Source organism: Arachis hypogaea, chromosome 6, assembly GCF_003086295.3.
Source record: "Arachis hypogaea cultivar Tifrunner chromosome 6, arahy.Tifrunner.gnm2.J5K5, whole genome shotgun sequence".
Lineage (NCBI taxonomy): Eukaryota > Viridiplantae > Streptophyta > Magnoliopsida > Fabales > Fabaceae > Arachis > Arachis hypogaea.
The window spans coordinates 44,206,813-44,225,116 of record NC_092041.1 but is presented as its reverse complement, the minus strand read 5'-3'; the positions used below and the strand labels follow the sequence as shown (position 1 = coordinate 44,225,116).

General features: G+C 40.0%; 1 non-coding gene across 1 annotated transcript; it reads left to right on the top strand.

Moving 5' to 3' along the window:
- Nucleotides 1-16,152: 16,152 nt before the first annotated feature.
- On the top strand, nucleotides 16,153-16,260 carry LOC112700558 (small nucleolar RNA R71). The gene has a single exon (XR_003153464.1). It is a non-coding gene; the product is annotated as a small nucleolar RNA R71 (small nucleolar RNA).
- Nucleotides 16,261-18,304: the final 2,044 nt, after the last annotated feature.

The window sequence follows — 18,304 nt, the reverse complement described above, 5'->3', positions numbered from 1 at the left end:
GTTATGGCAGTAGCCACTGATCCTAATCCTCAAGAACAGATGGTTGAGCTTAATCAGCAATTACACTTGATGATAAAACAGTTAGCAGAGTTTAAAGAGATGCTCCAAGAAACTAAAATTGCTAACAAGAACATAAAATCACAGTTGAATCGGGCAAAACAGCAGCTATCTAAACAGATAACAGAAGAATGCCAAGCAGTCCAACTGAGGAGTGGGAAGATATTGAATAACACTGCTCAAAGTAGCAAAAAGCCAAATAAGGAACAATTGACAGAGGATAACCAAACCACTGTCCAAAATCCCTCTGAGGACAGTAAGAGCCCAGAGAGGAATACTTTTGGCGTTTAAACACCAGAAAAGGGGGGAAAGCTGGCGTTAAACGCCCATTCCCTGCCCAGTTCTGGCGTTCAAACGCCAGAAAAGGGAGAAAAGTTGGCGTTAAACGCCCATTCTTCTCCCAATCCTGGCATTCAAACGCTAATGGGGAATCAGACACCTGAGAGTGCTGATAGTAACCTCTCTAAAAAGGCTTCTCCAACCACCTCTGTAAGGAATAAACCTGCAGCAACTAAGGTTGATGAATATAAAGCCAAGATGCCTTATCCTCAGAAACTCAGCCAAGTGGAACAGGATAAGCAATTTGCCCGCTTTGCAGACTATTTAAGGACTCTTGAAATAAAGATTCTGTTTGCAGAGGCACTTGAGCAAATACCTTCTTATGCTAAGTTCATGAAAGAGATCTTAAGTCATAAGAAGGATTGGAGAGAAACTGAAAAAGTTTTTCTCACTAAAGAATGCAGTGCAGTCATATTAAAGAGCTTACCAGAGAAGCTTAAAGATCCTAGAAGCTTTATGATACCATGCACATTAGAGGGTACTTGTACCAAGAAAGCTCTATGTGATCTTGGGGCAAGTATCAACCTAATACCTCCATCCACTATCAGAAAGCTTGGCTTGATTGAAGAAGTCAAACCAACCAGGATATGTCTCCAACTTGCTGATGGCTCCATTAAATACCCATCAGGCATAATTGAGGACATGATTGTCAAGGTTGGGCCATTTGCCTTTCCCACTGACTTTGTAGTGCTGGAAATGGAAGAGCACTAGAGTGCAACTCTCATTCTAGGAAGACCTTTCCTAGCAATTGGACGGACCCTCATTGACGTCCAAAAAGGGGAATTAACCCTGAGAGTCAATGAGGATGAGTTCAAGTTGAATGTTGTCAAAGCTATACAGCATCCAGACACATCAAATGACTGCATGAGCACTGATATTATTGACTCTTTGGTGGAGGAGGTCAATATGACTGAAAGTCTTGAATCAGAGCTAGATGACATCTTTAAAGATGTTCAGCATGATCTGGAGGAACTAAAGGAAATAAAAGAAATTCTGAAAATTCCTCAGGAAGAAGATAAGCCTCCTAAACCAGAGCTCAAACCACTACCACCATCCCTGAAATATGCATTTCTGGGAGAAGGTGACACTTTTCCAGTGATCATAAGCTCTGCTCTAAATCCACAGGAAGAGGAAGCACTAATTCAAGTGCTAAGGACACACAAGACAGCTCTTGGATGGTCCATAAGTGATCTTAAGGGCATTAGCCCAACAAGATGCATGCACAAAATCCTGTTGGAGGATAATGCCAAACCAGTGGTCCAACCACAAAGGAGGCTAAATCCAGCCATAAAGGAGGTGGTGCAGAAAGAGGTCACTAAATTACTAGAGGCTGGGATTATTTATCCTATTTCTGATAGCCCCTGGGTGAGCCCTGTCCAAGTTGTCCCCAAAAAGGGAGGCATGACAGTAGTTCATAATGAAAAGAATGAACTGGTTCCTACAAGAACAGTCACAGGGTGGCGTATGTATATTGACTACAGAAGGCTCAATACAGCCACCAGAAAGGATCATTTTCCTTTACCATTCATAGACCAAATGCTAGAAAGACTAGCTGGTCATGATTATTACTGCTTTTTGGATGGCTATTCAGGTTACAACCAAATTGCAGTAGATTCTCAGGACCAAGAGAAAACAGTATTTACTTGCCCTTCTGGCGTGTTTGCTTACAGGAGGATGCCTTTTGGTCTATGTAATGCTCCTGCAACCTTTCAGAGATGCATGCTATCCATCTTCTCTGATATGGTGGAGAAATTCCTGGAAGTCTTCATGGACGACTTCTCAGTATATGGAGACTCATTCAGCTCCTGTCTTAACCACCTAGCACTTGTCCTGAAAAGGTGCCAAGAGACTAACCTAGTTTTAAACTGGGAAAAATGTCACTTTATGGTGACTGAAAGGATTGTCCTTGGGCATAAAATTTCAAACAAGGGAATAGAGGTGGATCAAGCTAAAGTTGAAGTAATTGAAAAATTACCACCACCTACCAATGTTAAGGCAATCAGAAGCTTTCTGGGGCATGCAGTATTCTACAGAAGGTTTATAAAGGATTTTTCAAAAATTGCCAAACCTCTGAGTAATCTGCTAGCTGCTGACACGCCATTTATCTTTGATAAGGAGTGTCTGCAGGCATTTGAGATCCTGAAAGCTAAGCTGGTCACAGCACCAGTCATCTCTGCACCAGACTGGACATTACCATTTGAACTAATGTGTGATGCCAGTGACCATGCCATTGGTGCAGTATTGGGACAAAGGCATGGTAAGCTTCTACACGTCATTCATTATGGCAGACGTATTCTAAATGATGCACAGAAGAACTACACAACCACAGAAAAAGAGTTACTTGCAGTGGTTTATGCCATTGACAAGTTCAGATCTTATTTAGTAGGATCAAAAGTGATTGTGTACACTGACCATGCTGCTCTTAAATATCTACTCACAAAGCAGGATTCAAAACCCAGGCTCATAAGATGGGTGTTGCTTCTGCAAGAGTTTGATATAGAAATAAGAGACAAAAAAGGGGCAGAGAATCAAGTAGCTGATCACCTGTCCCGGATAGAACCAGTAGCAGGAGCATCCCTCCCTCCTACTGAGATCTCTGAAACCTTTCTGGATGAGCAATTATTTGCTATTCAGGAAGCTCCGTGGCTTACAGACAGTGCAAACTATAAGACTCAAGGTTCCCCTTCTGTAACCATGGAAAGGAAGTATGAAGAGCTTCTCTCAAAACAGAGTCAAACAGAGCCCCCACAGTCAAACTCTAAGTTTGGTGTTGGGAGGCCACAACCAACTTCTAAGTTTGGTGTTGAACCCCCACATTCAAACTCTAAGTTTGGTGTTGGGAGGTTCCAACATAGCTTTGAGTATCTGTGAGGCTCCATGAGAGCCCACTGTCAAGCTACTGACATTAAAGAAGCGCTTGTTGGGAGGCAACCCAATGTTATAATTATTATTTTTCCTTTGTTATTTTATGTTTTCTATAGGTTGATGATCATGGAAAGTCACAAAATCAATTGAAAAAGTAGAAACAGAATGAAAAATAGAAAGAAAAATAGCACACCCTGGAGGAAAACTTGCTGGCGTTTAAACGCTAGTAAGGGCAGCAAATGGGCGTTTAACGCCCAGCTGGCACCATTCTGGGCGTTTAACGCCAGAAAGAGGCACCAGACTGGCGTTAAACGCCAGGAATGGGCACCAAGCTGGCGTTAAACGCCAGAAATGGGCACCAGCCCGGCGTTTAACGCCAGGATTGGCAGAAGGAGCATTTTTGCTCACCACTTGGTGCATGGATGAATTATCCTTGCCACCTCAGGATCTGTGGACCCCACAGGATCCCCACCTACCCCACCAATCTCTCTCTTCTTTCTTCTTTTGCTCGAGGACGAGCAGACCTTCTAAGTTTGGTGTGGTAAAAGCGTTGATTTTTGTTTCTCTATAATCATTTATGGCACCTAAGGCTGGAGAAACCTCTAGAAAGAGGAAAGGGAAGGCAAAAGCTTCTACCTCCGAACCATGGGAGATGGAGATATTCATCTCAAGGGATGCACTTTCCTCCACAAAACTATTGGGAGCAAATCAACACCTCCCTAGGAGAATTGAGTTCTAACATGGGACAACTAAGGGTGAAGCACCAAGAACATTCCATCCTCCTCCAAGAAATTAAAGAAGATCATAGAATCATGAGAGTGGAGCAACAAAGGCAAGGAAGAGACATTGAGGAGCTCAAGCACTCCATAAGATCTTCAAGAGGAAGAACAAGCCGCCATCACTAAGGTGGACCCGTTCTTTAATCTCCTTGTTCTTTATTTTCTATTTTTCGAATTTTTATGCTTATGTTTATCTATGTTTGTGTCTTATTACATGATTATTGGTATCTTAGTGTCTATGCCTTAAAGCTATGAATGTCCTATGAATCCATCACCTTTCTTAAATGAAAAATGTTTTTATTACAAAAGAACAAGAAGTACAGGATTTCAAATTTATCTCTGAAACTAGTTGAATTAGTTTGATGTGGTGACAATACTTTTTGTTTTCTGAATGAATGCTTGAACAGTGCATATGTCTTTTGAATTTGTTGTTTTAAGAATGTTAAAATTGTTGGCTCTTGAAAGAATGATGGAAAAGGAGAACTGTTATTGAGGATCTGAAAAATCATCAAATTGATTCTTGAAGCAAGAAAAAGAAGTGAATACAAAAGATAAAAAAAAGAAAAAAAAAGAGAAAAAATGAAAAAAAAGAGGAAAAGAAAAAGAAAAAATAATAATAATAAAGTTGTGATCCAAGGCAAAAAGAGTGTGCTTAAGAACCCTGGACACCTCTAATTGGGGACTCTAGCAAAGCTGAGTCACAATCTGAAAAGGTTCACCCAATTATGTGTCTGTGGCATGAATGTATCCGGTGGTAATACTGGAAGACAAAGTGCTTTAGGCCACAACCAAGACTCACAAAGTAGCTATGTTCAAGAATCATCATACTTAACTAGGAGAATCAATAACACTATCTGAGTTCTGAGTTCCTATAGATGCCAATCATTCTAAACTTCAAAGGATAAAGTGAGATGCCAAAACTGTTCAGAAGCAAAAAGCTACTAGTCCCGCTCATCTAATTGGAGCTAAGTTTCTTTGATATTTTGGAGTCTATAGTATATTCTCTTCTTTTTATTCTATTTTTATTTTCAGTTGCTTGGGGACAAGCAACAATTTAAGTTTGGTGTTGTGATGAGCGGATGATTTATACGCTTTTTGGCATTGTTTTCAGTATGTTTTTAGTATATTTTAGTTAGTTTTTAGTATACTTTTGTTAGTTTTTAGTTAAAATTCACTTTTCTGGACTTTACTATGAGTTTATGTGTTTTTTTGTGATTTCAGGTATTTTCTGGCTGAAATTGAGGGTCCTGAGCAAAAATCTGATTCAGAGGCTGAAAAGGACTGCAGATGCTGTTGGATTCTGACCTCCCTGCACTCGAAGTAGATTTTCTGGAGCTACAGAAGCCCAATTGGCGCGCTCTCAACGGCGTTGGAAAGTAGACATCCTGGGCTTTCCAGCAATGAATAATAGTTCATACTTTGCCCGAGATTTGATGGCCCAAAGCGGCGTTGCAAACCAGCCTCAGAATTCCCAGCGTTTAACGCTAGAACTGGCATAAAAATTGGAGTTAAACGCCCAAACTGGCATGAAAGCTGGCGTTTAACTCCAGAAAAAGTCTATACACATGAAAGCTTCAATGCTCAGCCCAAGCACACACTAAGTGGACCCAGAAGTGGATTTTTACGTCATTTACTCATTTCTGTATATCCTAGGTTACTAGTTTACTATTAATAGGATCTTTTGACATTGTATCGGTACCTCATGACACTTTACACGTTTCTTTGTGTACTTCCTACGGCATGAGTCTCTAAACCCCATGGTTGGGGGTGAGGAGCTCTGCTGTGTCTTGATGGATTAATGCAATTACTACTGTTTTTCATGCAATCATGCTTGCTTCCATTCTAAGATATCACTTGTTCCTAAACCTGATGAATGTGATGATCCGTGACACTCATCATCATTCTCAACTATGAACGTGTGCCTGACAACCACCTCCGTTCTACCTTAGATTGAGTAGATATCTCTTGGATTCCTTAATCCGAATCTTCGTGGTATAAGCTAGAACTGATGGCGGCATTCAAGAGAATCTGGAAGGTCTAAACTTTGTCTGTGGTATTCTGAGTAGGATTCATTGATTGAATGACTGTGACGAGCTTCAAACTTGCGATTGTGGGGCGTTAGTGACAGACGCAAAAGAATCACTGGATTCTATTCCGACATGATCGAGAACCGACAGCTGGATAGCCGTGCCGTGACAGGGTGCATTGAACATTTCCACTGAGAGGATGGGAGGTAGCCACTGACAACGGTGAAACCCTTGCATACAGCTTGCCATGGAAGGAGTCTTGCGTGCTTGAAGAAGAAGACAGTAGGAAAGCAGAGATTCAGAAGATGGAGCATCTCCAAAACCTCAACCTGTTCTCCATTACTGCAAAATAAGTACTTATTTGTGCGGTTAGTTGTGCGGAATTGCAAAAGTGTGATTGCAATTTCGTGCACCAATGTCCAAGGCTTAATTGCAAGGGTTGGTGTAGAACTAGATTGCATGGGTCTAGGAGGAGAATTTGGTACTCTAAGGAGAATTCTATGGTCATGCCACCTGGATGGAATCATGATGATCAACTTGAAGATGGGTGTGAAAACAAAGTGTGGGATCCCAGATTACAAGATGTGAATCAATTTTGGGAGCTCATGGTTTGTGAAGAACTCCATCAAAGCTTGGAGCTATTAATTTTGAATGATGGAGCTTATTGGAACTCCAAGCATTGGTGGATGTTCAAGGATGGATTCAAGCACAAGCCACCTTGATGAGAGCTCCCCATAAGTCTAACTTAAGGATAATAAATAAAAGTGCTAGGTGGGAGACACCCCACCATGGTAGCATCTTTTCGTTTTTCTCTTTTGTAAATATTGGTAGTTTAATTTCATGTTTTGTCTAGTTTGTTGAGTTTGTTTGGTAGTTTAGCATGTTAAATAAGGTTTTATGGTGTTTTGGTAGCTGTTTAGAGGCTTGGAATGCTTGGTTTGGTGCAAGAGATTGAAAAATTTTTTAAAAACAGAGCACCACCCACGCTGACGCGTCACCCACGCGTACGCGTGACCCCATGTTTTTCGACCATCCACGCGTACGCATCACCCACGCGTACGCGTGGATCCAAAATTTTCACTTTCCACATAAAAACCCGAGAGTTGTTCGAGTTTTGGGCTAGAATTATGCCTTTAGCATAAAATCCACCCACGCGTACGCGTCACCGAGACGCGTACACATTGAAGCCATTTCACCCCTCCATGCTTACGCGTCGCACGACACGTGCACGTGGATTGCCTTGTTCCACCCACCTTCTTTTCTTCTCCTCTTTCCATTTCTTTCCTTCTTCTCTCGTCTCTTCTTTTCTTTCCCTTCTTCAACCATCATCCAACACTACCAAACACCATCTATAACCATTTCTTTTAGTTAGCTAGTTAGTTAATTGCTTAGTTAGTTTAAATTTTCATTTAATTTTCTGTTTTTCATTATAAGTGTTGGATTATTAATATTGTTTGTTGTTTATTGTTACTGACTGATGATAAAATGTTAGTTTAACATCATTGTTGCTAATTCCTATTGTTGGATTTCATTATTGAAGTTATATTTTGCTACTTGGTTTTGAGTTTCTTTGTTTAACAATTTTAAATACCAAGTGAATGAAAATTGCCCTCAAGCTTCTTAAATCTATTTGAATTGCATGTTGTAGCTAGCCACGATGTGATTTGAATCCTTTTCTTTGATTAGAAAATTTCTTGATGGATGTTGAGCATTTATCTTAATGCATTGTGTTTCTTGATCATATGCATCCATATGTCATGCTTACGCCTTACTGACATGTTTGACCATTAATTGCTTACTTATGTGCTCTACACATATTTGAAACTAGTCATTTTGGCACAATGTTTCTTTTGTAAAATTGGATTAGAAGGCCACCTAGGGACATCCTTTTAAAATTCTCATGCTATATGGACTATGCTTGCTATGTGATTGACTTTTCACCTCTAGTTCTCTTTTATTACATTCCATATCAACCATGTTTCCCATCTTATGTCTACTAGGTAATGTGAGCCCAAATTCAAAGTGTGTAATTGGTTGATGTGTAAATTTCACATATCATTTGCTCCATTGAGTTCTCTCATCAATCAATGTCCATTCCTTATCCAATTCACAATTGCTTGATTTTTGGCTTGAATGCTTTCATGCTTCTTTATCGCTTGTTTGGTTATCTTAACCTACGAGTTTAGAGTATTTCAAGCACACTAGAATGAGTGAAGTGCATTCTTCTTTTGTGTAAATTGTGACAAAGTTTGTTATGTAAATGTCACACTAATTCACTCACTTTTTTCTAGTGATTATTACCTCATTCCAACAATATTTGCTTCCTTGCTTTTGCATTTACTTGTTTTTTTGTCTCTGGTTTTCTATTTTTCATTGAGGATACACCATAAGCAACAAAGGAAGTGGGAGAAAGAACATGCAACAACCGGTTGACCTACCAGCTGAAGTTAGCAACTCGGAGAGTCGTCGTACCTCCTTGATCATCTTAGAATGCACCGAGGACGGTGCAAACTTTTTAGTGCTGGAGGGTCATCCGACCATTCGGCATTTTTGGGTGACAATTTTTAATCCCAAACTTTTGCATTTCATTTTTTAGGTCTTTTAGGATTTTTAGTTGCATATATGTATATAATAAGCTTAGTTAAAACAAGGAAATTCTCCAAGAAAAATATTCTTAATAGGGCATTGACATCCCAATTGATTTGAGTGAAAACTTTTCATTGAACTTGCTTGAACTATACATTGTGGATCATGTTTTGAGCTAAGAACACAAGCTTGTGAGATTTTGAGCCTAATTGCGTGGTTACATCTTATAACCACTTATTTTCCTTCTTGTGTGCATTATTCTCTTTCTATGATTGTAATTTTTTATTTGTTTGATTCTATATGTCCATTATTCTATGTATACATGCATTTATATGATTGAGGCCATTGTCTCAATTAGCTCACTTACCCAAATAGCCTTACCTTTTATCTTCCATTGTTAGCCAACTTTGAGCCTACGATTAACCCACTTGGTTCTTTAATTTAGTACATTACAAGCCTTGAAGCGAAAAACAATAAATGTCCTTAATTTGGATCTTTGATTAGCTTAGGCTAGTGAGTGTGTGTATCATTAGTGTGGGGAAACTTGGGACATTGGTTGAGGTAAAAGGGTGTTTTTGTTTGTTGTTGAAAATATTTGGAAATTGGGTACATACTCATGCATTGAATGTTAAACCATGTGCATTGATGTTCTTGTGTATATTATAGTTTGAGAAAAACAAAAGAAAAAAATAAATGTAAAAAAAAATTAGAAAAAGAAAGAAAAAGAAAAGCAATAAGAAGGGGATAAAATGCCCCAAAGTAAAGTTTAATAAAAAAATCAATGCATATGTGTGGTAATCAAAAGAGAATGCATGAGTTTGTGAAAAAGTGAAGAATGGGTAGTTAGGTTAGCACTTAAATTGTATAGGTTGTTATATAGGTTAGGTGGAAAGCTTAAGTTAATCAAATATTCAAATGTCAAGTTCACTTGACCATATGCATCCTACCTTGACCCTAGCCCCATTACAACCTTGAGGAAAGACCTCATGATAATTGTATGCGTGCATGAAATAATTGTTGATTGTTAGATGAAAAAAAATCTTGGAAAGCATGATTAGGGGAGAATTGAGTGAATCAACACCAAGTACTTGAGTGACTAGAGCGGATACACATCTGGTGAGGGTTCGATTGCTCGATTACATGTTTTCACCATGATCATCTCTTTTCTTGCAAGTTTGTAAAAATCTTCAATAACTCAATTCAATTGTGGATTTGATTTGATTGCTATTTGGTGCGCGAAATTGTGAACAATACTTTTTCACAACTCTCATAATCCCCGGTAATGGCTCCAAAAACGTGGTAGCTCAATACCATGGCATTACACAACTTAGCACAACTAACCAGCAAGTGCACTGGGTCGTCCAAGTAATAAACCTTACGCGAGTAAGGGTCGATCCCACGGAGATTGTTAGTATTGAAGCAAGCTATGGTCATCTTGTAAATCTTAGTCAGGCAAACTCAAATGGTAATGGTGATGAACGAAAATAACACAAAGGTAAAGATAGAGATACTTATGTAATTCATTGGTAGGAACTTCAGATAAGCGCATGAAGATGCCTTCCCTTCCGTCTCTCTGCTTTCCTACTGTCTTCATCCAATCCTTCTTACTCCTTTCCATGGCAAGCTTAAGCAAGGGTTTCACCGTTGTCAGTGGCTACCTCCCATCCTCTTAGTGAAAGCGATTGCATATGCTCTGTCACAGCATAGCGGAATTCATCTGTCGGTTCTCAATCAGGCCAGAATAGAATCCAGTGATTCTTTTGCGTCTGTCACTAACGCCCCGCCCTCAGGAGTTTGAAGCACGTCACAGTCATTCATGTCATTGAATCCTACTCAAAATACCACAGACAAGGTTAGACCTTCTGGATTCTCTTGAATGCCGCCATCAGTTCTCGCCTATACCACGAAGACTCTGATATCACGGAATGGTTGGCTCGTTTGTCAGACGAGCACTCGGTTGTCAGGCGATCAACCATGCATCGTGCAATCAGGAATCCAAGAGATATTCACTAGGGCCTTGATCGCTTGTAGAACAAGAGTGGTTGTCAGTCACCTTGTTCATGGGTGAGAATGATGATGAGTGTCACGGGTCATCACATTCATCAAGTTGAAGAACAAGTGATATCTTGGACAAAGAACAAGCGGAATTGAATGGAAGAACAATAGTAATTGCATTAATACTCGAGGTACAGCAGAGCTCCACACCTTAATCTATGGTGTGTAGAAACTCCACCGTTGAAAATACATAAGCATGAGGTCTAGGCATGGTCGAATAAGCCAGCCTCCCAATGATCTAAGATAGCATACAAAATGAAGATAGCTACCAAAGTCCTTTAATACAATAGTAAAAGGTCCTACTTATAAGAACTAGTAGCCTAAGGTGTACAGAAATGAGTAAATGACATAAAAATCCTCTTCCGGGCCCACTTGGTGTGTGCTTGGGCTGAGCAATGAAGCAAATTTCGTGCAGAGACTCCTCTTGGAGTTAAACGCCAGCTTTAGTGCCAGTTTGGGCGTTTAACTCCCATTTGGGTGCCAGTTCCAGCGTTTAACGCTGGGATTTCTTGAGGTGACTTTGAACGCCGGTTTGGGCCATCAAATCTTGGGCAAAGTATGGACTATCATATATTGCTGGAAAGCCCAGTATGTCTACTTTCCAACGCCGTTGAGAGCGCGCCAATTGGGCTTCTGTAGCTCCAGAAAATCCACTTCGAGTGCAGGGAGGTCAGAATCCAACAGCATCTGCAGTCCTTTTTGGTCTCCGAATCAGATTTTTGCTCAGGTCCCTCAATTTCAGCCAGAAAATACCTGAAATCACAGAAAAACATACAAACTCATAGTAAAGTCCAGAAAAGTGAATTTTAACTAAAAACTAATAAAAATATACTAAAAACTAACTAGATCATAATAAAAACATACTAAAAACAATGCCAAAAAGTATACAAATTATCCACTCATCACAACACCAAACTTAAATTGTTGCTTGTCCCCAAGCAACTAAAAATCAAACAAGATAAAAAGAAGAGAATATGCAATGAATTCCAAAAACATCTGTGAAGATCAGTATTAATTAGATGAGCGGGGCTTTTAACTTTTTGCCTCTGAATAGTTTTGGCATCTCACTCTATCCTTAGGAACTCAGAGTCCAGATAGTGTTAATGATTCTCTTAGTAAAGTATGATGATTCTTGAACATAGCTATTTATTGAGTCTTGGCTGTGGCCCAAAGCATTCTGTCTTCCAGTATTACCACCGGATACATACATGCCACAGACACATAATTGGGTGAACCTTTTCAGATTGTGACTCAGCTTTGCTAAAGTCCCCAATTAGAGGTGTCCAGGGTTCTTAAGCACACTCTTATTTGCCTTGGATCACAACTCTTTATTTCTCTATATATATATATTTTTTTCGTTTTTTTTTTTTCGATTTTTCTCTTTTTTTTTTTTGAATAGCTTTTTCTTGCTTCAAGAATCATTTTAATGATTTTTCAGATCCTCAGTAACATGTCTCCTTTTTCATCATTCTTTCAAGAGCCAACATTCATGAACCACAAATTCAAGATACATATGCACTGTTTAAGCATACATTCAGAGAACAAAAATATTGCCACCACATCAAAATAATTAAACTGTTATAAAATTCAAAATTCATGCAATTCTTCCTTTTTCAATTAAACACATTTTTATTCAAGAAAGGTGATGGATTCATAGGACATTCATAACTTTAAGGCATAGACACTAAGACACTAATGATCACAAGACACAAACATGGATAAACATAAGCACTAAAATTCGAAAAACAGAGGAATAAAGAACAAGGAAATCAAAGAACGGGTCCACCTTAGTGATGGCGGCTCTTTCTTGCTCTTGAAGATCCTATGGAGTGCTTGAGCTCCTCAATGTCTCTTCCTTGTCTTTGTTGCTCCTCCTTCATGATTCTTTGATCTTCTCTAATCTCATGAAGGATGATGGAGTGTTCTTGATGCTCCACCCTTAGTTGTCCCATGTTGGAACTCAATTCTCCTAGGGAGGTGTTTAGTTGCTCCCAATAGTTTTGTGGAGGAAAGTGCATCCCTTGAGGAATCTCAGGGATTTCATGATGAGTGGGATCTCTTGTGTGCTCCATCCTCTTCTTAGTGATGGGCTTGTCCTCCTCAATGGGGGTGTCTCCCTCTATGTCAACTCCAACTGAATAACAGAGGTGACAAATGAGATGAGGAAAGGCTAACCTTGCCAAGGTAGAGGACTTGTCCGCCACCTTATAGAGTTCTTGGGCTATAACCTCATGAACCTCTATTTCTTCTCCAGTCATGATGCTATGGATCATGATAGCCCGGTCTATGGTAACTTCGGACCGGTTGCTAGTGGGAATGATTGAGCGTTGTATGAACTCTAACCATCCTCTAGCCACGGGCTTGAGGTCATGCCTTCTCAATTGGACCGGCTTTCCCCTTGAATCTTGCTTCCATTGTGCGCCCTCTTCACATATGACTGTGAGGACTTGGTCCAACCTTTGATCAAAGTTGACCCTTCTAGTGTAAGGATGTTCATCTCCTTGCATCATAGGCAAGTTGAACGCCACCCTCACACTCTCCGGACTAAAATCCAAGTATTTCCCCCGAACCATAGTAAGATAATTCTTTGGATTCGGGTTCACACTTTGGTCATGGTTCTTGGTGATCCATGCATTGGCATAGAACTCTTGAACCATCAAGATTCCGACTTGTTGAATGGGGTTGGTAAGAACTTCCCAACCTCTTCTTCGGATCTCATGTCGGATCTCCGGATATTCACCCTTTTTGAGTGAAAAGGGGACCTCGGGGATCACCTTCTTCAAGGCCACAACTTCATAGAAGTGGTCTTGATGCACCCTTGAGATGAACCTATCCATCTCCCATGACTCGGAGGTGGAAGCTTTTGCCTTCCCTTTCCTCTTTCTAGAGGTTTCTCCGGCCTTGGATGCCATAGATGGTTATGGAAAAACAAAAAGCAATGCTTTTACCACACCAAACTTAAAATGTTTGCTCGTCCTCGAGCAAAAGAAGAAAGAAGAGAGTAGAAGAAGAAGAAGAAATGAGGAAGAGGGAGATGGTGGTGTTTAGGTTGTGTGAAAATGAAGGGTTTTAGAAGGGTATATATAGGAGAGAGGGGGGTAATGGTTCGGCCATTATGGGTGGGTTTGGGAAGGAAAGTGGTTTGAATTTGAAGGGTGAGGTTGGTGGGGATTTATGAAGGATGGATGTGAGTGGTGAAGAGAAAGATGGGATTTGATAGGTGAAGGGTTTTTGGGGAAGAGGTGTTGAGGTGATTGGTGAATGGGGGAAGAAGAGAGAGAGTGGTGGTGGGGTCCTGTGGGGTCCACAGATCCTGTGGCGTCAAGGAAAAGTCATCCCTGCACCAAATGGCATCAAAATTCACGTTTTGAGCCAATTCTGGCATTAAACGCCGGGCTGGTGCCCATTCCTGGCGTTTAATGCCAGGTTCTTGCCCTTTCCTGGCGTTTAACGCCAGTCTGGTGCCCCTTTCTGGCGTTAAACGCCCAGAATGGTGCCAGACTGGGCGTTAAACGCCCAACTGCTAGGCTTACTGGCGTTTAAACGCCAGCAGCATCTTCCTCCAGGGTGTGCTGTTTTTCTTCCTGTTTTTCATTCTGTTTTTGCTTTTTCAATTAATTTTGTGACTTCTCATGATCATCAACCTACAAAAGAGATAAAATAACAAAAGAAAATAATTAAATATAAAACATTGGGTTGCCTCCCAACAAGCGCTTCTTTAGTGTCATTAGCTTGACAGAGGACTCTCATGGAGCCTCAGAAATGCTCAGAACCGTGTTGGAACCTCCCAACACCAAACTTAGAGTTTGAATGTGGGGTTCAACACCAAACTTAGAGTTTGGTTGTGGCCTCCCAACACCAAACTTAGAGTTTGACTGTGGGGGCTCTGTTTGGCTCTGTTTTGAGAGAAGCTCTTCATGCTTCCTCTCCATGATGACAGAGGGATATCCTTGGGCCTTAAACACCAAGGATTCTTCATTCACTTGAATGATCAACTCTCCTCTATCAACATCAATCACAGCCTTTGCTGTGGCTAGGAAGGGTCTGCCAAGGATGATGGATTCATCCATGCACTTCCCAGTCTCTAGGACTATGAAATCAGCAGGGATGTAATGGTCTTCAATCTTCACCAAAACATCCTCTACAAGTCCAAAAGCTTGTTTTCTTGAGTTGTCTGCCATCTCTAGTGAGATTCTTGCAGCTTGTACCTCAAAGATCCCTAGCTTCTCCATTACAGAGAGGGGCATGAGGTTTACACTTGACCCTAAGTCACACAAGGCCTTCTTGAAGGTCATGGTGCCTATGGTACAAGGTATTGAAAACTTCCCAGGGTCCTACCTCTTTTGAGGCAGTTTCTGCCTAGACAAGTCATCCAGTTCTTTGGTGAGCAAAGGAGGTTCATCCTCCCAAGTCTCATTTCCAAATAACTTGTCATTTAGCTTCATGAGTGCTCCAAGGTATTTGGCAACTTGCTCTTCAGTGACATACTCATCCTCTTCAGAGGAAGAATACTCATCAGAGCTCATGAATGGCAGAAGTAAGTCCAATGGAATCTCTATGGTCTCATTTTGAGCCTCAGATTCCCATGGTTCCTCATTAGGGAACTCATTGGAGGCTAGTGGACGCCCAGTGAGGCCTTCCTCAGTGGCGTTCACTGCCTCTTCTTCCTCCCAAAATTCGGCCATGTTGATGGCCTTGCACTCTCCTTTTGGATTTTCTTCTGTATTGCTTGGGAGAGTACTTGGAGGGAGTTCAGTAATTTTCTTGCTCAGCTGACCCACTTGTCCTTCCAAATTTCTAATGGAAGACCTTGTTTCAGTCATGAAACTTTGAGTGGTCTTGATTAGATCAGAGACCATGGTTGCTAAATCAGAAGTATTCTGCTTAGAAATCTCTGTCTGTTGCTGAGAAGATGATGGAAAAGGCTTGCTGTTGCTAAACCTATTTCTTCCACCATTATTATTATTGAAACCTTGTTGAGGTTTCTGTTGATCCTTCCATGAAAGATTTGGATGATTCCTCCATGAAGGATTATAGGTGTTTCCATAGGGTTCTCCCATGTAATTCACCTCTTCTATTGAAGGGTTCTCAGGATCATAAGCTTCTTCCTCAGATGAAGCTTCCTTAGTACTGCTTGGTGCATTTTGCATTCCAGACAGACTTTGAGAAATCATATTGACTTGTTGAGTCAATATTTTGTTCTGAGCCAATATGGCATTCAGAGTATCAATCTCAAGAACTCCTTTCTTCTGACTAGTCCCATTGTTCACAGGATTTCTTTCAGAAGTGTACATGAATTGGTTATTTGCAACCATTTCAATCAGTTCTTGAGCTTCAGTAGGCGTCTTCTTCAGATGAAGAGATCCTCCAGAAGAGCTATCCAAAGACATCTTGGACAGTTCAGAGAGACCATCATAGAAAATACCTATGATGCTCCATTCAGAAAGCATATCAGTGGGACACTTTCTGATCAATTGTTTGTATCTTTCCCAAGCTTCATAGAGGGATTCTCCTTCCTTCTGTCTGAAGGTTTGGACTTCCACTCTAAGCTTACTCAATTTTTGAGGTGGAAAGAACTTTGCCAAGAAGGCATTGACTAGCTTTTCCCAAGAGTCCAGGCTTTCTTTAGGTTGAGAGTCCAACCATGTTCTAGCTCTGTCTCTTACAGCAAAAGGGAATAGCATAAGTCTGTAGACCTCAGGGTCAACCCCATTAGTCTTGACAGTGTCACAGATTTGCAAGAACTCAGCTAAAAACTGATGAGGATCTTCCAGTGGAAGTCCATGGAACTTGCAATTCTGTTGCATTAGAGAAACTAATTGAGGCTTAAGCTCAAAGTTGTTTGCTCCAATGGCAGGGATAGAGATGCTTCTCCCATAGAAATCGGGAGTAGGTGCAGTAAAGTCACCAAGCACCTTCCTTGCATTGTTGGCATTGTTGTTGTTTTCGGCTGCCATTTGTTCTTCCTCCTTGAAGAGTTCGTTCAGGTGCTCTAAAGAGAGTTGTGCTTTGGCTTCTCTTAGCTTTCTCTTCAAGGTCCTTTCAGGTTCAGGATCAGCCTCAACAAGAATGCCTTTGTCTTTGCTCCTGCTCATAAGAAAGAGAAGAGAACAAGAAAATGTGGAATCCTCTATGTCACAGTATAGAGATTCCTTTAGGTGTCAGAGGAAAAGAAGAGTAGAAGACAGAAGTAGAAAATTCGAACTTATCAGAGAAGATGGAGTTCAAATTTTGCATTAAGGAATAGTATTAGTCCATAAATGGAAGGAAGTGAGAAGGAGGGAAGTAATTTTCGAAAATTAAGTGAAAAATTTTGAAAACATTTTTGAGAAACATTACTTAATTTTCGAAAATGAAAATGGAAAAGAAATCAAGTGATTTTTGAAAAAGATTTTGAAATTAGAAATCAAAAGGATTTGATTGAAAACTATTTTGAAAAAGATTTGGTTAAGAAGATATGATTGATTTAAAAAAATGTGATTAAGAAGATATGATTTGAAAAACATTTTAAAAAGATTTGATTTGAAAATTAAAAACTTGACTAACAAGAAAAGATATGATTCAAACATTAAACCTTTCTCAACAGAAAAGGTAACATACTTGAAATGTTGAATCAAATCATTAATTGATAGTAAGTATCTTTAAAAATGGAAAGAAATTGGTTTTGAAAAAGATTTGATTGAAAAATTGATTTGAAAAAGATTTGATTTTGAAAAGATTTTGAAAACTAATAAAAAAAATTTGATTTGAAAACAGAATCTTCCCTTCTAGCCATCCTGGCGTTAAACGCCCAGAATGGTATCCATTCTGGCGTTTAACGCCCAAAATGCTACCCTTTTGGGCGTTAAACGCCCAACCAGGTACCCTGGCTGGCGTTTAAACACCAGTCTGTCCTTCTTCACTGGGCGTTTTGAACGCCCAGCTTTTTCTGTGCAATTCCTCTGCTGTATGTTCTGAATCTTCAATTCTCTGTATTATTGACTTGAAAAGACACAAATTAAAAATATTTTTGGATTTTTAATAATAAGGAAAAATCAAAATGCAACAAGAATCAAATAACAATGCATGCAAGACACCAAACGTAGCAGTTTGTATACTACTGACACTAACAAAATGGAAATGCATATGAGACACACAAAACACTCAAGTCAATAGAATTTCAAAGATCAGAGCAAGTAAATCATCAAGAACATCTTGAAGATCACTAAGACATATGAATGCATGCAATTGACACCAAACTTAGGATGAGACACTAGACTCAAACAAGAAATATTTTTTTGATTTTATGATTTTGTAATTTTTTTTTGTGTTTTTCGAAAATTAAGTGGAAAAAGATATCAAAATTCTTAATGAGAATTCCAGGAATCAGTGCAATGCTAGTCTAAGACTCCGGTCCAGGAATTAGACATGGCTTCACAGCCAGCCAAGCTCTCAAAGAAAGCTTCGGTCCAAAACACTAGACATGGCCAGAGGCCAGCCAAGCCTTAGCAGATCACTGCTCCAAAAGCAAGATTGATAAGAAATCAACAAGCTCTTGTGGTGATAAGTTGAAACCTCGGTCCAATGAGATTAGACATGGCTTCTCAGCCAGCCAAA